Raw genomic sequence first — 24,534 nt, forward strand, 5'->3', positions numbered from 1 at the left:
ACTGTGTTGTCCACAGTTAATTTATCAGAGATGAGCTGGCTGGTGCACTGTCTGCCCAGTCCCCTGTTGAATCCTCCTCTGTCATTAAATATGTCAACATCTCCAGCTTTTCATTTCATCAGGAAAGCTAAAGAAGACCCCATGAATACCCATACTTAAGTGTGACATTTATGTGCTTACTGATATGAATAATCAATATTGTAATGTACCGCTGCAGCTTGGGTAGTTATTGTTTCTGGGTGAAGTCATAACAAGGCGTTTGTCAAACAGTGTGGCAGGCACTACACTATCTTTCAGCTTGGATTTTACGTTCTTATTGTGTGCTGGTATAATCCTCTGCCTCCTGCAGAAAAATAAAGCACATATCACTCCTTGGGATGATTCTTTTTTCTTTTTTTTTTTGCTGCAATGGAAGATTGGGTTTCCATGGGACACTGTTTGAGCATGAGTCGAATTACTCCAGTGTTATATCACTTTGCAATGGAGAACATTTATTATTCCAGAAAAGAGAATTCTCAAGTATCCCAAACCAGCAGACGGAGAGAAAGGAAAATGCGTGTGAGCTGAAGGGTTCTTGCTGAAGGCTGTGTGATCGCTGTGTGTGCACACAACCATGGATAGAACTAATGAATTTCTTCTGTGGTCTATGACCCCTGATTAAATACACAAATTAAAAGCATTGCTAAAACCTGGCTTTTTCCATTGAAATATTACTACTCCCAACTTTAAGCAGAGAATTTTTTATATTACCATAAGACTCTTTCCAAATTAAATACTTCAATTAGAGCAGAGCTTAGCTGAATGGATTTTGGCCACAGAGCAAAAGCCAGTCACTTCTATTCTATCGAGCATTCACCCATTGATACTCAAAGAAACCAGCACATGCATAAATTAGGGTTGACTGCACTTTAAAGTATTTTTGTTTGTTTGTTTTATTCTTATTAAATATTTAAACTGATATGTACTGTATTTTTCCAAAATTTGATGAATGAATGTAATCCAATAAATGTCACAGATGTGTGTTACATAAGTTGTTATCAATCTATTTTTTTTCATGTTGTCCTTGTTTTTGAGGAAATTTTCAGGGAAGGTCAGAAATGACACAAGGAGCAAGCGATTACAATATGGCAGGAATGCGACTTAAAGTCTGAATCCAGATTTGTTAAAGATTTCTGTAACGCCCTCCACATCTGACACCAGTTAGTGGCAGTTTTGTTTTCCTTCCTCTTTCTCTCACCCTTTCCCTTTCCCAGGTAGGCATGAGTAGGGTGTGTGGCAGGTGGATAGGTGCTGCCAATCCATGATTACGAGCACGCAGAGATGATCAACCATCACTACTCAACTCTGCATAAGTTAAAACCACTCAGACCAGGAGACTGTGTTGTAGAAACAAAAGTTCACTTTTTAAATTTCAGTGGCAGAAATGGCAAGACAAACAAGTTGCCGGTACATTACCGGGCACTTACCCCTTCTCGCCCCGCGCTCAGAACTGCCCAGCAATCCAAAAAACACAAAAAGAAGAGCAGGATTTCTACCTGACTGTCACTGTTCTACCCACTTCTGTGTTCTGCCCCCTAGTGGAGGGTGTAAATATTGTTCGAACCAAATAGCTGAAAGTTTCAGCTTTGTAACTGCATGAAGTGTGAATACATATAACAGGGTCGAACCAAATATTTATACACCAAATGAATATGTTTCTAAGTGTCACATATATAAGCCAGATGCGTTTTATTACACTTCATCTGTCTTACAACTCTTGTCAGTATTCTGATCATTCAGCCCGATCTCACGATGATTCGTGAAACTGTCACGTAAATTTTTGTTTCGGCTTCGTGCGCACCAACACGATTTTGTCATGTTTTTCGTGCCGCTCACCACGAAATGCACACCAATGTATTTTAAACGGCGGACTTTTCGTGCCACTCAGAACGTATTTCAAAAGAATGTGTATATTATATTTTTAATGTAAAACCGCGGCGAATCCAACGCTATATTTTGCATGACATCGTCCCTAAACATAACCCTAACCATAATCCTAACCATAACCTAACCATAACCTAACCATAAGCCGGTGGTACACTTACCAATTTGCATAGGAATTTCAAGAATGTCCGGCGGCCGGCGGCCGCAAACGCGATCACACAAGCAGTATACGCCGATGGACAGCTTAGATCGTCATGAATCCGCCGGTATAAACCACTTTCAGATGTGATTACCACAGCGAAAAACATTTCGTGGTGAGCGGCACGAAAAACATGACGAAATCGTGTTGGTGCGCACGAAACCGAAACTAAAACTTACGTGACAGTTTCACGAATCCCCGTGAGACCGGGTTGGATCATTGGTGCATCCAACGTCCAAGAACCCTGCTCTTCCTAATGACTCTCTCCACTATCCTTAGTCCTGGACCTCCACCTGCTTACAACTACCTCCTGGAATTTCCGTCTGCCCCTCTGCTGTCTGTGCCATCCAGATTCCTACACAACCACGGCTTCTGCTGCACCTGTCTCCATCCCTGCTTCACGTCACCTCTGCCTGCCTTTCGCAGCTCTGTTCCTGCCCCAGTCAGTCTTCAGTTAAGTTCCCTGCTCTCCCGCTTTCTGATCTCTATGGCTTCCTTAATCCATCGTTTGCATTTACTGGTCTCCGATGTTACGGTTCTCCCCCTGTCCCAGTCCATCATGTGGTTGTGTCTTTTGCAATGGTCCGTGATGGCTGATTTTTTTGTTTTCTTGATCACCTTTGTCTTTTTGTGTTCTTGTGAGTCGTCCAGCTGTTTCCTTTTCACATTCTGTCTTTTGTTCCCTTCTTCTTGTGCTGAATGATCTGCCCGTTTCTCCAATCTTTGTTTTTTCGCATGATTTGCACGGAATTTCATAAACGATATTGCATTTGTTATCCAGTTCTATTTTGTCTTTGGGATCCCAAAGACAAAACTGAATCGGACAACAAATGCAATATCATCTCTTATACACAGTCATAACACATGCCTGTGCTAAGCACATCATTTTGTTTGTGAGTACATCTATATTCAATGGCCACATTCTATAGTGCCATGATTTCTGATCATCAGTAACTAATAAACAAATGCTGCATTTGGAAAAAAAAAAAAAAAGCTGCATTTCTGACAATGCCATATGGGGGAATGAACAGCCTTGGTGGAGTTCTGTGCTCTGAGTGCTTTTCTAGTTTAAATCTGCAATAACTGACTTTTTGAGCACTTGGCAGAAACAATAGCGTATCATCTTTGGAGTTAATCTGACCAACTTGCTGGCAAAGAGTTGCTGATTTATTCATCCAGCAGTTAGAGTAAGAATGACTTACCACTGGGTGACTAAAGTTCAGCATTTTCTGTCGTTTAGCTCTGTTTTGAGTTTATAACAGCTCTTTCAGAAAATACATGGCTCTTTAGCTGTGAAACATTTTATTAACTACCATCTGGTTGGACTGCTGTTTAGCACGAAACAGGTTTAATACACAGTTTTGTTTTTAGAAACATATCAATGGAAACCATACAATGAGTTTGTAACACCTTGAAGTTGTGGGATGGACTGTTTAAACCATGAGCTAAAACTAGCTAAAATGCTCCATAAAACCACAGGAGCTGCAGATTCACATCATAAATCTATGGGGTTGTCACCAGAAAAGAGCCATTTCATACCACCACACCGGTTTTATATTGTCACTTGGAATCTTGTTGTAATTTGTTGATTATGCTCACTGAAAATATCAGCATCCTCACCTCAGAAGCTGGTAAAATTTAATGAAGTGACTTTCAAATAAATAAATATGTAAAAAACCTAAAACTGAATATTTCACAGCTGTATGGTTATCAACCTGGAAACAAGAAAAGCTCATGGCTAGAAGCATGTCTTTGCACCAGTGAACTATAAAGTCAGTTTCATATTATAACCGCCTGACTGAGACACATAATTGGGACACCCAATGATAATGATTGGGCTTGCTTTCAAGGCAAATTTACATCCATCAAGATTTATTTAGAGTTTGAATGTTGGACATCTGTTTTCCAAGGTGTGGGAGAATATTTACCGAGAAACAGAGCTGTCGCCAATCCCTGGCGTTGTTGTTTTATCCCCACTACAGACAAGGGATTTAGTGGTCCTTTAGAAACAGTGATTGACAGCGATGTTAAATTACAGAGAGCTTCCAGAAGAGGTTTCTTCCCTCGTGGTTTGACTCGCTGTAATTTTCCCTGAATCTGGCGCAAGCATTCCCCTGTTCCAGAGCCCTAATTTAACAGTCCTAAAACACCCCTGTGCACTCGGTGCTGAACAAAAACCAAACGTTCCTAATGCCAAGTTAATTAATAGAACCCCAGCTGCTTGGGCCTCGGCAAGACGCTCAGTGCCAAGGAGGAAATATTCTGCTCTGTACAGGTCTATTGTGACAATAATGCTTTGGTGTCAATAGGACATGCCCTTATTGGACATCTCATCTGCTTTGTTAATTTTGTTTACAGAGACATTGCTTTCCAAAACATTTCGTGATTAATTTCAGTATCTCGGCTCCGGGGGCTTCCATATGTTGTCAGATCTGAAACGAAGTTTGTGCTCAACACTCTGATTCATCAAGAATTTTATCTGATGAAATCCAATTAAGTTGTTCTTTTGATAGGAAATTTCAGACTTCTTAGTGTCAAGTTTTTGTTTGTCATCTGGTGTTTGTCATAATAACTCGATGATCTTATCAGACTGATTAAGAACTTTCCAAAAGGCAAAATGATTATTTACAACTGCTTTTACCACGCAAAGTCTCAGTTTTCAAAGTATCTTAGGCACAAATTAGGAACAACTGACGTCTGCTTCTTTCTTAAACCCTTAGAGTATGCGACATACAAGAAGGATTGCAATGCAATTTAAAACAAATATCTATTCATGAAATAAATCCTTCGTGACTTCAGTGATGGAAAAGAATGAGCACATAATGAAACTTTTAGGAAATGGAAGACGGGTAACACAAAACATTGCGATAATCACTACATTTAAAAAAAACTGTGCTCTATCTATCCTTCAATTACAAGGAGTTCTTTTTCCCCTCTTTCAAATGTAATCCCTCCTCCCCTTCATCAAGGGACTGGGGTAATTGAAAGGATAGATAACAGCATGTTTCCATTGGGTGCAAAGCTTTATCTAATCCAGTTTTGAGGGAAGATAATTAAAGGTCAAATGACTGACCAAGGTAGTGCTTCCATTTGCAACGTCGCCTCGTCTGATAAAACACCATGTCACCCAATCATTTAATTGACTTTGCTTTACATGTCGTATCTCACAAATGGAGACAATATGCGATTGTGGGAGGCAAGGTCATAAATCATCTGGCCTGCCTGTAAACACTATCACTTAAAGGGAGAGTGGAGATCTAGCAGCCGCTGTTGACAAATCTCCTTTGACCTGAAAAACAGACCAGCAGCATTTATGCTTAGCCTCAATGCTTTCAGCAGAAAGCAGAAGTAGTATACACCTTCTCTATTTGTAGCTGACTCTTTAATTTTTCATATCTTCCCCACCTCCTGATATGAAAAGGCAGGTCAAATTGAGAAACATGGCCCTCAGTATGGTAAATGTGGTCATTTAGTGGATCTAAAATATGTAGGCATTTTCTCCAGTACAAGGCATGCATGCTATTGATTCCTTTGGGGCTCCATCAGTCATGGCGATAACTTCACTGTCACATAAGTTACTGAGAGCCATCGCTCAGGCCTGAGGCTGAGGAGGACAGTACAGGAAGGGACAGAAATCTATAGGCTCTTTATCCTTCCACTTTGTTTTATTCAACCATGTGTGCAGTTGCCAGTAGCCACTGTTTGATGCCCTTAACAACAAATGGACACGCTTATATAAATACTGCCTCTAATTGTGGAAATTGAACCTCCTCCTTCATCACCTCTTATCTAATCAAGCCTGGGTAACCTCAGAGGTCGCATGAATGAACGGATATGTGCAGCCTTGCACATGTGAGTTATTAGTCTTAGTCTGATTGAAAATCCATGGTGGAAGCGTATTAAAGGACAAATTACAGATACATCTTTTTCAGCTTGTTCAGAGCTCCACTAGTCACTGTGTTTTTGCTCTTCACCCACATCTTTATTTGAATTATCTCTTCGGTCATTGATTCAACCCCTAAATAGTCGTCTGTGTATCAAAGTTTCATAATTAAAAGATCTGTATTACTTATTTTTTCAATGTAAATAATTCCTTTCTATCTACACATAGCTTAGATTTACCTTTCTACCATTACTTCTTAATAATGTATGGGGCCTCTCTGTTCATGCACTTTTCTCTACTCACTGCAGTTCAAACACCCTCGATGACCCACTACTCTGCTCAAACACCGTAACACCACTTTGCACAATTTGTAATATTGAAGTAATTCAGTCATATATATCAGAACCAGGATCCAGTTCTGAAAAAGAATAATCATACAAAAACGTCTACCCTGTTAGTTGACAGGATTGCTTCAGAAAGTGTTTTTGAGACTGATCAGTGCACTGTACTTTCACGGTGGAAATGCTCAGCTATAATGATGACTGCTTATTTCACTCACAATGTGTCTTTCAGCATGTGAAAAAAATTATGTGGACATGCTAAAAAGGAAAAAGAAAAACAAACAAATTTGGTCTTCATAGCAGCAGATCCATAAGAGTGGCCGGGCAGGTAAATATTGATGAAAAAACACAACAGGGTGATAAAAAAAGCTACTATGATTTAGGACATCAAAAGATAAATTATTGAACCAAAAGAATATGTTTAATGTGCAAGATGTCACTCATGTGAAGACTCTTTTAGTGGATTTCTCTGTTTCCATAGTTAAAAACTGATTTGCGTTTTCCATGCACATTTAATCTGTCATTTTTTGTTTGTTTGTTTGTTTCCAAAAGAATCTTTTAAAGTTCCCCTTAAGAATCATCACCTTATCGGAGTGGAGGAGTTTGAGTCTCCCTGTGATCCTGAAAGCTATGTTGTTGGAGGCAAAAGCCCCTGATCTACTAAGGCAAATTGATCCTGGGAGAGGAACCAGACAAAGAACATTCCAAAAACATCGAATGACATCAGCAGCAGGGAAAGCCGCCACCTTGCCTAGATTAGGGAGACCAGGGCCCTCTCCTGCAGCCAGGTCTGGGAGGGGAGCTCATTGGGGAGTGTCTGGTGGCTGAGTCTTGAGGCTTGGTAGCATACACCCCAAAAAAGTGACATGGGCATTCGGGGTCGGGTGCTATGCACACCAGGCAGTAGGCAGGAGCGGGCACCTAGGGGTGACAAACCCAGTGGCATAAACTGGCTATGGGGATGTAGAACGTCACCTCACTGATGATAAAGGAACCCCGAGCTGGTGCAGGAGGTGGAGCGATCCAGGCTATTTATATACTTGGGCTTGCCTCCATGCACAGCAAGGGTTCTAGAACCAAACTCCCAGAGAGGAGTTGGACTCTCCACTTTTCCTGGGTTGCTCAGGGTGAAAGGCACCGAGCAGGTGTAGACATACTCACTAACCCTCAAGCTAACACTGGCTAGCACTTTGTTGGAGTTTTCCCAGGAGAATGAGAGCTTTGCCTCTCTGTGAGTTTGTGTTGCAGAGGGGAAAACTGGTCAATCTGTGCTTATGTACTGAACAGTAGTTCAGAGTACTTTGCTTTCTTGGTGTCTCTGGGTGGTGTCTTGGAAGTGGTGCCACCTGGGGACTCTATAGTTAAGTGTCATCCCACGTGAGTGATGTAGTCTGGGTGACTTCATTGCTCACATGGGATGACTGGGAGGAGTGGCCTGCTTGATCTATACCGGAGGCAGTGGTGTAGTCCAGGGTATACGGCGGTATACGGCGTATACCCACTTATTTTTCAGTTAGCATTGCATATACCCACTTCTAATGCTCCCGGGTGCGCATCATTCAGTAATATCTGTGTGCCAGGTAGCCCTCTTTTCCTTAAGGATGACGAAGCCATGAACAACCCTCCTCTGCCTGTAACTGGCTGGTACATGCTACCTTCACTGATTCAATTGGTTAACTTTAGGGATGAGCCAATCAGAGGCAGAGTAGGGCGGGTCATACAGAGGAAAATTTTGCTGACACCTCTGTGGCACTCCAGTTGATTGACAGGTCTGCTTGAAAGATGCGCGGAAATGCGAGAAAGTCAGAATAAACACCTTTCAAGTGAGTGGCACGTATCGAGCAAACCTACTTTCATGGACGATATAATTCTCAGGTAAGTTTTAAGGTGGTTTCCAAATGAATCATTGTTTTAAACTACTGGCAACTTGACTGCACATTTCAAGGAGAGGATATTTTGTCTCCAGTGGTTAAAGCTGCAGTCAATTCCAGCCATTTTCAGTACAAAAAAATCGCTAATATTCTATTTGTAAATAAAAATATGACGAGAAATACAGGGAATATTGGACGTGCATCGCGAGGTACATTTCCTCGAAAACGACCTATTCGTGGATCATATACCGTCTTCAAGACATGTTTTGGACAAAATAGTTTACTGGCTTGTGTCGTCTGGATGTCTAAGGTAGGATTATGGCCGTTTTTTTGTGGAATATTTTCATCTGTGTGTAATAATGAACCCGGAAATGTGAGTCGCGCTGTGTACGTTGAAGCCGTGTATAGAGAACGGGTGGATGGATATTCGTTGTTTGTCGGACAAATGTGTTTATATTACCGCTGTGGTAAGCACATCTGAAAGTGGTTTATACCGGCGGATTCATGAGAATCTAAGCTTTCCATCGGCGTATAGTGTTTGTATAATCGCGTTTGCAGTTTCAGACATTTAGCAAATTGCTTATGCAGATCTCAAAGTGTACCGCGGGCGGAACACTGAAGCGTAACTGAAGCGCAACGGGTTAAACTGAGTGTCGGGCCAAGTCTGACTAACGTTTTGAAAGGCTAACGTTATTCTAACGTAACTCTGAAGCTAGCTACATTGGGATAATGTGGGAAAACCTCTCGGCTGGTAGTTGATTTTAAAGTAAGTAAAAACACAAGAATGGGGACAGGTAGTTTAAGATTCGACCTAAAACAATATTGAGGTTTTATTCATGATGAAATATGAACAAGGATGCACTGTCAACTTCATATTTGAAGTATTTTATTTAAATAAATGTTCAAAAGTAACTGAAACACCATGTTTGCCTCATGATAAATACATGTTACATTAATCCAGTTTGCTTGTGTGACCAGTAATAACTACAAACTGCTCCTAATCAAGTCATGATAATTTTATAATAGTGGGCAAGTAGAAATGACTGAATAAATTGAACAGAGTAGTCTTCTATGTCACTGTTTCTAAAACTGGGCGTTTTTCTGGACTAATTAAAAAAAAAAGGTGAAAATTAAGAGTATACCCACTTCTCCAGGGACCATTACACCACTGACCGGAGGGATGCTCATAGACTTGCCATAACAAACATCATGTTCAAGCATAAGTGAGGTTCATAAGGTTCATAAGTGTACTTGGTACAAGACCACTTAGGTCAAAGGTCGATGATCAACTTTATAGTCTTGTCATCAGACTGTGGTCGTACGTCTCAGATACTCAAGTGAAGAGTGGAGCAGAGCTGTCAACTGATCACTACCTGGTGGCGAGTTGGATTTGGTGGTGAGGAAGGCTCCCTGATAGACCTGCTAACCGAAAAATATGTAGTGAGGGTGAGCTGGGAATGTTGGGCATAGTAGTGACAAAAACAACAAGACTATGAGTCCAAGTGCCTGAAACGTGTTACCTCCCAGCCCGATCTCACGAGGATTCGTGAAACTGTCACGTAAGTTTTAGTTTAGGTTTCGTGCGCACCAACACGATTTCGTCATGTTTTTCGTGCCGCTCACCACGAAATGCGCACCAATGTATTTTAAACGGCGGACTTTTCGTGCCACCCAGAACGTATTTCAAACGAATGTGTGTATTATATTTTTAATGTAAAACCATGGCGAATCCAACGCTATATTTTGCATGACATCGTCCCTAACCATAACCCTAACCATAACCCTAACCATAACCTAACCATAACCTAACCATAACCCGGTGGTACACTTACCAATTTGCATAGGAATTTCAAGAATGTCCGGCGGCCGGCGGCCGCAAACGCGATCACACAAGCAGTATACGCCGATGGACAGCTTAGATCGTCATGAATCCGCTGGTATAAACCACTTTCAGCTGTGATTACCACAGCGGGTTTCGTTGTGAGCAACACGAAAAACATTTCGTGGTGAGCGGCACGAAAAACATGACGAAATCATGTTGGTGCGCACGAAAAAGAAACAAAAAATTTACGTAACAGTTTCACGAATCCCCGTGAGACCGTGTTGTACCTCCATAGGGTGACTGGGTTCAGCCTTAGAGATACGGTAACAAACTCAGACATTCATATAGTGAGCCACTCGAAGTGGTTTGGACATCTGATCGTAGTGCTTCCTGAGAGTCTTCCTTTGGATTTTTTTTTGTTGAGCATGTCAGACTTAGACCCAAAAACTGCTGTAAAAGTGAAAGAACATTAATGGATGAATGGATCATTCAGAGCTAGAGTGTGGCACTTGTAAATCATCATTCATGCAAGCAAGTTCACATGACGCAAAACAAAATGTCAGTGCAAGGTAAAACCTAGTTTGCACATAGCTCCGTGTACATGTGTAAAACAATTGTTAATCTATTAATTCTGATCTGATTGGAAGTCCAATGATATTTATTGTATTTGCAAATGCCCTCCAGGTCAGGAATTTACCTTGAGTATGTTCAGAAATGTAAACTTTTACAATGGATTACTGAGAGACCAAATTGTTTGCACTTGAAAATTAGGAAAAAGTTCAATCGACAGGCTATTCCATTGCTTGAATATGTTGGCGGTTAAGTCATGTAAATGTTGAATTAAAAAGAAACTCATTTAGCTAGTTAAACACATACTAGTTGTGTAACACAAAGCTGCACACACTGAATGCACTTCACTTTGCAGCTCTGCAGGGCTTGGCAGCTTCTTTCAGCCCACTATAACAATCTGTGCAGCACCAAACAGCAGACAAAGCAAGTGTCAATGCCCTTGTGAAGAGTGTGAAACATTTAGGCAAATATGTCTCTCAAGATTTGCTGGAAAGAATGGATCTTTGGCTACAGAAAAGGTAAATAGGAAATTGTTTGCCCACACTTTGCAATGAAGCAATCATATGTCAGGGCCATGTGGCTGTCAGCTTGTTGCCACACATTGTTGAAGTTCCATCCATTCTCTATACACCGCTTTATCCTCACTAGGGTCGCTGCTGGAGTCTATCCCAGCTGACTTGGGCGAAGGCAGGGGACACCCTGGACAGGTCACCAGTCTGTCACAGGGCTACATATACAGACACACAATCACACTCACAGGCAATTTAGAGCAACCAATGAACCTCAGCATATTTTTGGACAGTGGGAGGAAGCCAGAGTACCCGGAGAAAACCCACGCATGCACAGGGAAAACATGGAAACTCCATGCAGAAAGATCCCAGGCCCAGGCCGGGATTTGAACCGGGGATGTTCTTGCTGTAAGGTGAAAGTGCTAACCACTACACCACTGTGCAGCCCCACATTGTTGAAGTTAAATAATGAAACTAAAAAATGTTCCAGTTTATGTTAAAAGTTAATTCCAAGAAAGTACATGAAGATGCCGCCAGACATTAGGTCAACACAATTCTACAATGTGGCAAATACGTTTTTTAATACACTGTTGGCACAATATCAAACTTTGAATGGACCCTTTGTGAGCTAGCAAGATAAAAAAAGTACAGGAAACATACACACATCATTATTCATTTATTTAATAATTTCTACAGCATTTTCATGCCATGCGGGTTCCTCTTTCTCATGTTTCTCTCCTGAGGGAAGTGGGTTACTCTGCTGTGAAGAGTCAGTGTGAATTTATTTCATCAGTTTCAGAGGACAGCTTCTGTGTCCTGCAATAGTCTGAATGTAGTTCCAAGGATATCTCTACCTTGACATGAGCCCAACCTGAGGGAGGAAAAAAAAAGAATGTTTTTTATTTTTACACTTCTGATTGTCAAAACGTATCGAATATCGCAAAAATACTGGCAACTAAATAGCCTCATTTGTAAAATACAATGCTTTCTACTGTATCAGTCGTTCAGATTCCAAATGCATTTGGTTTGTTTTTAAGTGTTTTTAAGTGAACATTTGTTGTAGATCAATGCAATTGGCCTCAGGACAGTAACAGGGATGTATTTGAAAGTCAGTTTAGTATATTTCTCTGACTGACAACCTGTCGACTTTGCTGACACTGTCTTAATTGTGCTGGTGCAATAAATCCATGCCATTGTGTACTGCACACAGATTAAAACACCATTATTGATTTGCAAGACTTTAACCCAGGCCATACCGACAAGCCTGTATGAATGTCACTCACATATGCTGTATGCTTCAGTAAATAGAACCCAGATTGAAAATACACAATCAACTGAATATTTAAACAGGATTTCAATGGGCGTGTAAAAAAATAGGCAATTCTCTTTTTGTGCTCACAGCCAGCTGTGAGTAAACAAGGAGCCATTGTCTGATTGCTGTACTGATGTCAAAGCTTTCCTTCGGGACTGACATAAAATATTTATCAGACATGTTCTCAAATGTACGTAAAGTCATAGCAGCAAGTGAGTGGCAGAGGGGTTATACTGTATCACTTCTTTTTTGCAGAAATATGTAAATGTAGAGATCACCAGCATGTTTTAACCATGTTACCGAGGTAGTAGGGTTACAACCCCACTTCTCTCCATCGCAGCCATAGAAGACACAGAGACTTTTTATCCTAAGTGTATATAATTCTGAAGTCATTATTTATTTTATTGTTGAATGTATAGGATTGTGGTCATAATTATGTTAGAAATTACTTTCGTATAAGTCATTTCAATCATATGTTTAGTGGGATTTGAGGTCTGTGATCATCATACATATTCAACAGTTGGATTTGCACATTTAAGAATTGAACTAAGAGTAAGTTAAAGGTATTTGGCCTCTGACCTCTCCTTGACGGTGAGGCTCAACATCACCCCTTGGGAGGAACACATGCATGATTGGTTAGAAGCTGATTTGAATTTGGAATGGAATTCTACTTGGGGCCTAAAATAACATTTTTTAAATACTTACGTAGGTTAATGATGGCTTAAAATGGAATCTTTACTATTTTACTGGGCTTTGGCAACTTGGCTCCTGATAAACAAATGTAATTTTAATCAAAAAATGTAGTTTCTACAGCTAAATGAGGCTAATTTTTTACATTTTCACTACATATTATTTTGGTGCCCTGTGTGAGGTGATATTCAACCACTGTTCATCATAGCAAAGAAACACATTGATATGTACACCGCCATTTAGTAAAGGTTCAACTCCTTGTGAGCAAAGTATATAGAAACATGAATTGTTTGTTAGACTGTGTGTTTTTACGAGTGTTCATCAGACTTCTGCTTGCTGTTACTGTTGTTGTTGCAGGTTACAATTCTGAGACATGTTAATTTCTGATTGTAACTTAAATATTGGAACCAGCCCATAGGTTAACATGCACAAAGTAAACTTGAATGAAATCCTATTCTGACAAGACTCTGTGAGTTTCATCTGAATCTGTCTTTTAACTCTGACCATGTAACTGAGTTTCCAGTCTAATAAGTCCTGATCAGCTGAACCAGTGTGGGTATTATTACCAAACTGTAGTCATTCCAGCTGTGTTCACCTGTAGCTCCCTGTGTCATTACATTAGTCACTATTATGGCCCTGGGCTATTGCACTCATCCTCCTATGCTTAATTTGTACTAGGTACAGCTGCGTCCTGCACCTTTGTTTGCCCGGCCTCCCTATTCTTACCCCACGTACAATCTCCAGAGTTGGATTTGGATTGGACCAGGCAAAGCCAAGAAGGCTCATTCACATGGCATTGTGTGAATGGTTCTGTGGAGCAGAAGTAGAGCTGCCTGGTTGGATGTCTGGATGCAGACAAAATGAACGGATATGTAAGTTTACAGAGGATTTTGAATTTAGTTCTTGAAGGTATTTGGCCACTGACCTCTCATGGACAGCATACATACAAAAAGAGGGGTTGAATGTTAACATTACCCCTGGAGCTGAGCACATCTGCAATTGTGTGATGCGGGTCTCAATTTTTTCCAAACTTACTGCAGTAAAAGATCGTTAGAATGCAACTTTGATTTTATTTTATTTTTTTCACGTTTTCTTTGTTACTGTCCAAAAGTCCCTATCGTGTCTGTGTGCATGCCAGACAACTTCAACCAGCAGATATCCACATCGATGCTCTGCTGCATCATCACTCTCCTTCCGTCTCCTGATAGCATCATCCACTCATCATCATCATCATCTCTCTGGATAACAGAAGTCATGCCACTGTCAGAGGTCATACAGTCAGGATCTCCAACAGACAATGTTCTGAGAGACCAGCCTGGCCTATTATCATTAACTTGTGGACACACACCTTAAATGTGTTAGTTATTCTCTTCAACCCACATGTTACCTTAAGACCTATTGTCCAACCCAAATTGATCAACTGATCAGAACTGAAGAAGCCTCTTGGATGAGAGGTGAAACGTCTTCAAGGAACTTTCTTAAAGTTCAGTGGAGTGATTTAAACAACTTTGGATAACCATGACCTGGATGAATGAGAACCTACACAGACATCCAAGATGCTGTGGGCTGATAAACCAAAAGATGTGATCTTCCATGTCGATAATCAAGCTTGATATCATCTGCCAATGGAAGTCAGTGAAAGTGATGTGCAGACATTCCTTTTCTTCAAATAATACTACTGGACCTGGTGTTTGAACAGTGGATTCAGCACAAATAGGGTCCAGACAAGAGCTTTAACCCATGAGCACTGGGATATTTTCAGGGTGAAGCTTATTGGTTGGTTTTTGGTGTATCAGTGTTTTGTTTTGTTTTGTTTTCCCCTAAACAGTGTAGATTATCTAGCTCAAAAATAATTTTTTATGATTACATTTTATTTATTTTTTAACCACCCTATATTTGGTAAAATGAATAAATATGAATAAAAATGTGTCTTATTAAGTTCTGGTTTTGCATGTAAACACACACCACAAAATGCTGTTAGTGGAGATGTTGTCTCATAAGGGAGATTATCTGGAATCTGGTAATATCAGAACATATTGATAGGATACTCAATGACTAAGCAATTTGAGAATAAAATGCTTGTGCCTGAGGAAAACAAACAAACAAACAAACCCTCATTGTGTTCCTCACTGAAGCGAGCACACACTCTAGCCTGCTTCCACACAGTTGACTTGTGACCATGTTTTGCTCAGAATCTTTGCAATAAAAAGCACATGTATTATTTTGTGTTTGTTTTAATTGTTTAATTTTTAACAGAGTGGTATTTTATGCTAGCCTTGTGTTGAAGACTGTGCAAAGATTTTTTTTTTCATTTTAATTTCAAAACCATACTTCTCCAAACTGTTTTGCCACACAGACAACCAAAGGAAACCAAAAACAGAACATATAAGTTCTGGTGTTTATCTTCACGTGCAGTGTGCTGTGAAGTAATAGAAACTTCATGAGTTATTAAACCAAAAAGCAGGAGTATGAAAATAAGAAAATAAATCATTAAAGATATTACTTTGCAGAAGTTTGATCTGTCTACACCATATGATTACTTGGATATGTACAGATTTGTGACAAGCATCATTACAAAGATCCAGTTCTGCTCTTTCTCATATAAATGTGATGACAAGTTCACCAGTAATTCCAACAAGAGAAATCAGTGCAGAAATACATGCAGAACTGTCTGCAGGCTCTAACTATGATTAAATTTGAAAGTAAATTCAAAATTATTTAAATTTTCATGTCAACACTTTGTCACACAGACAAGCAAGGAGCATTGTTAAAAAGGCTGAATTGTGCGGTTTCATTTTATTTGCGCTCCACCTTGCTGCACTGAATGCTTCATGAACAATTGAACCAAGAACAAGGGATAAGGATTTGGACACAAATTGCATCTGTTGCACTCTGAGGGTTCATTCTCCTTGATATTGCTTTAAAAAAAATAATATTTCTTGACAGACAACTAACAAACTAAAATGAAAAAACAAAGATGTTCTATCAAACTTGTCATGCATCTAGGTCACTGGACTGCTACATCAAGGGCATGGTGTCCCCCCCATCGTTCACTGATGTCTTACTGTCAGCAAAATAAAACAGCTCTTTGTCACAGCAGTAATTGTGACACTGTAGTGCAAAAAGCACAGGTGGATTTGACAGAAGAAAAAAAATCAATTATTCCTGCATCCCATTTAGGTTTTCCTGTTCTGAAACCGTTGCATTGTGCACTGACTGGGGTCCTTAGATTGCTGATGTAATTAGTTACACCTGTGCTTCTCCTGGTGTGACAAGTCAAAATGTCTACTGTGAAAAAGTCCCACTAATACATGCATCCGCCTTGATGTTGTGAGGATACCATCCCCGATGTCGACATGACAGTACTGCAAGTGGGGATTAATTCGAACAGAAATCTATCCAGTGTGCATTGTGCTGTGCTCTCAGGCAACTGATTCTATGTAGGCCTGGCTCATTACAAATGAGACTGTCTATCTTTCCCTTGAAGGGTACAAAATGATATTTTTTCTTGAAACTCCTCAAAATTTTTGGAAAGAAATGCAAAACTATAAATGCAAGAAAGCAAAGCCATTGTTAATAAATATTTTTTCGTTGGTTTGTTTGTTTTAGTGTATTTTAGGGTGCTTTCACACATACGCCTTTTGGTCCACTTAAAGCGGACTGGAGTCCGCAACACCAGCAAGTACGGTTCGTTTGGGCTGGTGTGAAAGCAGACCAGATGTTTTTGGTGCGGACTAAAGAACCGGACTGAGACCACCTTCGAGAGGTGGTCTCAGTCCGGTTCTATGTGAACTCCAGTTCGGTTCGCTCCTGGTGAGAACACAAACCTGTCTCCATTCGGACCTGCTTGATGGCGCAGCAGACTTTTTGGTCTATGGGAGCTGCCGTAGCAACCTGCACGGGGAATTTTGGGATAACGATAACGTCTTGCAATGCATCTTCTCCGTGCCAAAAACGACTGTGTAATGTTCTCGTACCGAATGCGAGCTTCATGCTGGAACAACAGCAGTATTTGTGCTTGCTGCATAAAGCAATGATACGAATATATGGCAACAAGAAGGAACAGGAGAACATAGTTCATTGTTTACGAATAAACCAGCCTGTTGTTTTCTTCTGGGATTTTTCCCTCTTCACATGCTGCGCCAATCAGCGTTCACTACGTCGTTATTTTTGTGAACAGCGCCGCCAAACGACTAGGGGGAGATATAACATTCATCGTAGTTGGTTCAACTGCGAAAACACTGGTGTGAATGCGAACCGAACCGGTTGAAATTAGCAACATTGTAACAACTTTTGGGTCCAAACGAACCACTCTAACGGACTAACAGGTGTGAAAGCACCCTTATATGTTGTAGAAATGGTAAAAGGGAACATAGAGACACAAAAATACTGTTTGTTTTCTTTCGATTAAGTTTGTTTTTTTCTTGTTCAAAATGATGACTTCTTTTAAAGCGTAAGCTGTCATGCCAGAATGTGGAACAGAACAGTGTGCTTCTGCATGACAATCCAGCACAGTCTGTCTTTTTCACTCAAAATCCATGGGCTTTATTAGCTAACACAAGTGGCAACACCTGCATGTTTCATGAACCTGTGAAGACTTTAGCAGGAATACCTGTTGCAGTCTGATTGGGCAGTTTAAGATTAGAGCCTGCAATGCACAATGACTTTTCTTTCAGCCTTTAAGATGTCAAACTTAGGTCTATGATCCAAATGGCAAACATACTGAGGACTAATGCCCTGCTTTATTCATATACATGTGCTTGCGGCTGTTATTTTATGTTATCTATGACATCACTGGGTCAATGACTTTTTTCTGGCTTGTTACTAAAGATCCTTCATATTCATTCAAATGCTACATCAACTTCACTCAGAACTCAAGAGAACCAAATTGAATCAGGAAAGGCTCAAATCCGAGAGGCTTAAAGCATAATTAAGTGATTTGACACGGCACGCACAGTAAGGAAAAGCTAAAGGAATATGTGAGCAGTCCTTGGTGATTAGAACCCATTAAAGGGAAAAGTTATGAGCAATACAGAAATATCAGTCAGGACACTGCTGGTGGCGCAGGGGTGAAGAACAATGCTGAAGGTCTGACGGATGGGATCTGAAACAGGACCATGACTTAAGTGGAAGGACTTGTGAACAGTGGTTCAGATAAAAATTGGAGGTTAATGGTGTCGGGGAGGGTTACACTGATTTGACACTGAAATAACATCTGACAGTAGTATGAAAAGAAACACTTTTAACACAATGACTGGCTCACAGACAGGAGTTTTCGTAAAAGCTGATTGGTTTAACTGAGGAATCAAGCTTTTCATCTGTCAAGTTAAGAAGAGGAAGAGAGGGGAAGATGGATTGTGTGAATGAATAAATCAATTTTTTAAAAACCTCAAAGTATTTTCATGAAACAACAACTTCTAAGTAGGTAATTTTGATACATGAGAATTAGTTTCTAGAGTATTAATCAATGACTGGAGAGGGACTTCAGTTGAGTCTTATTGATAGAAATTACCCTGCTGAAAAAACCAGCATAGACCAGCATGCATTTCATGCTGGTCTATGCTGGTTTATGCTGGTCTATGCTGGTTTGGTGTTGGTTTTAGCTGGTGGACCAGCATTGCAGTGCTGGTCCACCAGCTAAACCAACACCAAATCATGCTGGTCTGTGCTGGTTATGCTTGTCTATGCTGGTTTTGCTGGTAGACCAGCATTGCAGTGCTGATCCACCAGCTAAACCAACACCAAATTATGCTGTGCTAGTCTATGCTGGTTAGTGCTGGTTTGCTCATGCTCAGTGTTTTTTTTTTCTTTCTGCTGAATCAGCTGTCAACCATCACGGTCGTACCTGATAAAATTTCAACTATGCTAATTCATCAGTTTGTATGTAGCTAAGCAGACAATACCTTTAAACACACTTTCTCATTTGTTGGTGAAACAATAAATTATTTTGTTTGAGATTCTGTCAACTATGTCGAAATTAAATAGAATTACAGAGAATTTAAATAAAATTTAACATCTTGGGAGAATTACTAATGAAGGCATTAATAAGGGATTGCATTGCCTTTATGGAAATAAATACAAATGAGGAAAATCAGTTTCATTTAATTTATTAATACACTGTACAATCCAATAGTTGCCCTGACATGCAAACATGAGTTAACTTTACTAGGTTATCAAAAAATGCATTTATTACTGATATTTATGAAGTAACAGTCACTTGAATGGTGAAAAATGCAAAAGACTTAGTGTTTAGAGCAGAGGCGGATCTAGGATTCTCGGAGATCAGGGGCTTAGCCCTGAGGGTGCAGATGGCGATTTATTTTTTCTGGCTTTTTTTGTGCCACGCACACAAAACTATCTTTATTTTATTTTATTTTTTATTTTTTTACATCAACTTACCACTAATTCAAAGCTGAGAAAGGCACGGAGAACACTTAAAAATCAGACCCTTTAATGATGCAAATGTCTTACCACCAGCAGCCTTGAAGTCATTGTTTTATGCCTCATGTTCACTGAAACAGCACATGGTGGTTCACTGGCTGATGCCACTGCAGATGACACACTGTCTGCATTGCAGGATGGCAGCTGACCTATATTTCAAAATATACATTGTACACACATACATACACACAGGCTGTAAGTTAAATGTGTAAAGTGGCTTCTGCATGATTTCTGTAACATTAACATCAGTGGTGGACAGTACATTTACAATTTTTTGTCACTTTTACTTTACTTGAGTATTTCCATTTTAAGGTACATATCAGAGGGAAATATTGTCCTTCCACTCAAATACATTTGTTTGACAGCTTTAGTTACTTTTCAGATAACGATTCATAAAATTCATGTGAAAATACCCACATGCTGAGTTTAAATGTTTGAAATGTTTCTTGATGAGATTAGAAAATTGTCCCTCTTCTTCAAATAAATGAACTGTTTTAAACTCCCTTGGATTAGCTGAAAAATACATCGTTATTAACTGTTGATTGAACCACCCAAAATTGTACATACTAGCTAAAATTAGCACAAGCTTAAACATCTGCAGTAGTAATATACAGTATAATAATCCATCCTATATAATGGCAAAGCACTGACAGGGAGCACTTTTCTGCACAATAAATACTTCAATCATTTTGCTAGTAATACTTTTTATTCATATTTCATAAAGGGTTTTTAGTCTTATCCTGGAATGCAACATTGATCTTGCTGTCTTTCATTTTCAGTGCGGTTGTGTTGTTGTTGGTATTAACGGATAATACTGATAGCCAGCTAGCAAAATCAGTCAAAGTTTCACAAACCGGGAACATCAATCTGTCTAGCAGCTTCTGCTGCTGCTGCTGCTGCTGCTGGTGATGGTGGTGGCGACGTCCGCTTTTTGAAAAAGCTTCTGATATCCATTACTTGAGTCAACGCTGGTTGGCAGTAGAATTAAGGAGCAGCGACGAGCGCACAGACGTAAACGCTTCTTCTTCTGGACAGGCGACAGGCGGCAGGCTGCCGGCTGCTCTCCAGCGCATGCTGCCACTCTCTGGTGAATTCTAGTACTGCACATTATGCTCAGACCAGCTCGGATCAGCGATCCGGGGCTCTTGAGAAAACATCCGGGGCTTGAGCCCAAGTAGCCACCCCCGAGATCCGCCGATGGTTTAGAGTGAAGATTACTTTATTTATAGTTAAGCTCACTCACAACAATAAGTAGCAATCACAGTCTCTCTCATGACTGATCCACACCCGGGTCAGTAGGTGGCGGTTATGCCCAATGTAAAGGTGGCCAACCGCCGTTAACTCCACAAAGAAGAAGACATTCACTCTCCCGCTCAGCTACCGAGGCACCAGTACAGCACACAGGCCGGAGCAGCGAGGGCAAGCTGCCGAGTTGAGTTTTGTTTGTGACAAACGTCATTCTTTTGCAGAAAGGTAAGGCGCATTATCCATAATTTTGCCTGTCAACTTGTTTTAATTACTGCTACGACCTTTAGCGTTAGCGAGCTAACGTTAGCCTAACCGCTAATACCGCTAGCGGGTGTTAGCATCCGCGAGCTAGCCGAAAGTTTCAGACTTCAGAGAAAAAAGTCAGATCTGAGAAATTCTGAATTTTTTTCCTCATAATTTTGACTTTTTCCCAGAGCAGATTTTTTTTAACCCCTGTTTTGTTATATTTCTGTTCAGTGGCTCTAATACTCTTCCCATCTCTGTGCTTGCACTCGGGAAAATTTGTCTCTAACCACTGTGGCTAAAGTGCTAGAATTTTGTTTAGCCACATTTAGCTACACTTTTTCAGTATCTGTACTGCTGCGTGCGAAGCGGGTTAGGTGTGGGAGGGGTGTCCCCTCCCACAGGGGAGAGGGAAAGGGGGGGGGGCGTCCCCAGGGAAAAATTTTGACAAAATGGAGTCTTTTTCCTGCATTCTGGTGCATTTTGAGGCCAAAAATTATGTTCAATATTGCTTCAGTTTATTTCAACATTTTAATTAAAAAAAGTTACTCACACACAATTTGCATCTGGACTATTTTTATTTCTAAGTAATAAGAAATATGCACAACAATTCCTGTAAAAAATCAATATCTCAGTCTGTAACATAAAATACATACTCATTCAACACTTTTTAAGACTAGAAAGTACTGAATCTTACTTTCCTGATGAGATTCATGATAAAAGCTAATGAGATTCATCTAAACAAAAATATTATTTTTGCCATAAAATGGCTTTCTTCTAAAACTACAAAGTATCACTGGAAAGTGCTCTCAGTCATTAAATTATCCCTCAGACTAGAAATTACTAATTTGTATTACAAAATAATGCAGACTAGAAAAGCCTTTGATTAAACAGTCACTATGTGATATTGCAATTGTTTATGACTTTGAACATTTTCCAGCCACTGACAGATCCCTCTCCTTGTCCTCCTTGTTGTACGCCTTCCCGGGGTTAGTCTGAATCCTTTTTTCTGATTGGCTGAGACGTGACAGTGTGCATCTATTAATGATCGGAAGCATTTGGGTCGTTCCGGTTATACTCGGTCGCGCTCTTCAGTAAAGCAGCGCTCAATTTAGACGGTCGCCTTTTGCGACTTAAAACCGATTTTGGCGACCAAAAATGACAAAAAACACGCTGGTTAGGGGCCCATATATTTTGAGTTGGACTACTGACCTCCAAATCCAAGTTTCAGGGATGGCAATTTTCCACGGATCCGCGGATTTCCGCCGATTTAATTTCAAATTTGAACACTTTATTGTCGCTGATGTTAACGTTGTTAACATCTCGTGGGAGTCCGCGAGACTCCGTCGGATCCAGAACCAGCCCAGAATGTGGTGGCGGCGGCATCCGGAGGACAGCACCAACTGAGCCTGAGCACCGCGAACGGAAAGCACCAAGCCACCGGAGCTGTCATTTTTGACATTGACACAAAAATGATATTGATCATGTCTCTCTATGAAAATGACAGAGAAAGGGTTAACTCCCAAATTGTCTGAGTATTCCTTTAATGCACAAGGCTAGAAAGCAGTGTCGTCAGGACAGTTGAAATGGGGACAATTTTTGATTGACAATTTACAACATTTTGCTGATGGAATGTTTTGTTTGATTTCATCACAGGATTGTGACACTGATGAGACGTGGGCAAAAGTATCTGTCGGGGTGCTGACTGTTGTCAGTGAAGATGAGCAAGTTGTTCCAAATCAGCTCCACCTTCACCCAATATCTACTGCCATCATTGTTGAGGGAGGTATTGTAATGGACAATGTCCAGAACCTGCCTGAGGCACTTTGCCTTTTGTTTGGATTGTCATACGCTTTACATTTAGACTACCCAAAGGCCATGAAAAACACTTTGGGCTTCATTCAAAGAGTGATGCTTGGCCTGGGAGAGAGCAAACTCCCACCAAAATTGCAAAGTCTTAAAAATCTCTTGTTGAGTTAGAATGCAAATGCACGAGTGGATTCAGTTGTTTCTTATTGTTCACTCTATTAAAGTCAGCCCACGGGTTCATCAGCAAGTTAGAGGCTGTAGATGTTCGTACATTCATTCACACAGGTGAGATTGCCAGTCATTACCCTCTCAGGTTTTTGTGTTAAATACAGTGTTATAAGGAGAAGAAAACGTTGATGTAAATGGAAGAAAAATAAAAGACAATTTATATTTGAACTTTCAGCAGTTATTACCTTGATTTATTATGTTTAATTGTAATTCGGATTATTTTAAGAAATTGGAGCCTGTTTTTCATTCCTTTATGGATATTTTTGAACCACTTAAATTGCTGAAGTTCAGTTTGCATGGTTTTAGAAAATAAGTCAGATTGCTGTCCAAGTAAATATATAACTTAGAAATGCTAAGTTAGTTCAACTTAGATAAGTATGTTAAATGAACTGAACAGTGTAAATTTAACATGCAATTATTTAGTAGATTGAAATAGTAATTCTGAGTAGTCTTTACTAAGTCAAGCGTGTTCTAAAATGAGTTATCAAGTACAGTCTACTTGATTGTTTTAGTTGCTTAAACTCATTTGTAAGTGTACTCTCCAAAGGAAGTGCTAGTTAGTACAACTAAATTTAACTCGTTCTCTTTACTTGTTTTTTTAAGTGCAACCGGTTTGCATGCTTTTTTTAAGTAATGATAACTAATTGGATTTTACATTGTAACAGGGTTATTTAGTATGCACTGCCAACAGTTTCTTTGGCCTGGTGTTACAGAAACATCAAACTAGAAAGAAATTTTTGTCCCTTGCAGTGAATGGAAGTGTGATAAAGTACTCATGTATAAAGATCAATATTAGGGGGGTTTGCATGTTTCAGTCAATTGTGTACAAATTGCATGAGACTTAGATTACTGACCTTTTGGCGTTATGATGCTTGATTGTATTTTTCTAATACACTGTGATACTTACAAATCTGTGCATGTCTTTTCAGTGTGTTTCAGGGAGTGGCTGAAAAAACAGAATGTGGAACAAGCAGAATTGGAAGCCAGGGTGGGAAAGGCTGGATGTTGCATCTCCGAAAAAATCATGGACATTAATAGACAAAACAAAAAGGCCACTTAAGTGGTGAGTGTCTAAGTCCAAAACATTTCCAGTTGTACAGTATATTGCATTTTCATGTTCTGGATTTTCCTTGTTTAGGCCCACAGATGTATTGTGTGTTTATTTGTAATCTTAGTCATTCATCTTATTAAATAATATTATCTAATATATTTCCTAATGTTTGTTACCTTATTGTTATTAAACTACATTGTCATGAAACCTCAAATTGTCTTCATTGAACAGCAACTTGACGTTAAGAAACATTAAGCACGTGATATTTTTACAACTTCTGGTCACAATCAACATTCCAGCATCCCAACAGAGACTAATATCAACAGGTATGGTTCTGCTAATCGACATAAAAGATTGGTGACCATAGAATAGAATGCTTGACATCAGTATTCCA

The 24,534-nt window shown here is 39.9% G+C and overlaps 1 long non-coding RNA gene across 1 annotated transcript; it reads left to right on the forward strand.

Moving 5' to 3' along the window:
- Positions 1 to 22,634: 22,634 nt before the first annotated feature.
- LOC127533679 (uncharacterized) lies at positions 22,635 to 24,149 on the forward strand. The gene is made up of 2 exons (XR_007941437.1): positions 22,635 to 23,146; positions 24,019 to 24,149. It is a non-coding gene; the product is annotated as an uncharacterized LOC127533679 (long non-coding RNA).
- The last annotated feature ends 385 nt before the right edge of the window (positions 24,150 to 24,534 follow it).

This window comes from Acanthochromis polyacanthus, chromosome 4 (genome assembly GCF_021347895.1).
Source record: "Acanthochromis polyacanthus isolate Apoly-LR-REF ecotype Palm Island chromosome 4, KAUST_Apoly_ChrSc, whole genome shotgun sequence".
In the NCBI taxonomy this organism is placed as follows: domain Eukaryota; kingdom Metazoa; phylum Chordata; class Actinopteri; family Pomacentridae; genus Acanthochromis; species Acanthochromis polyacanthus.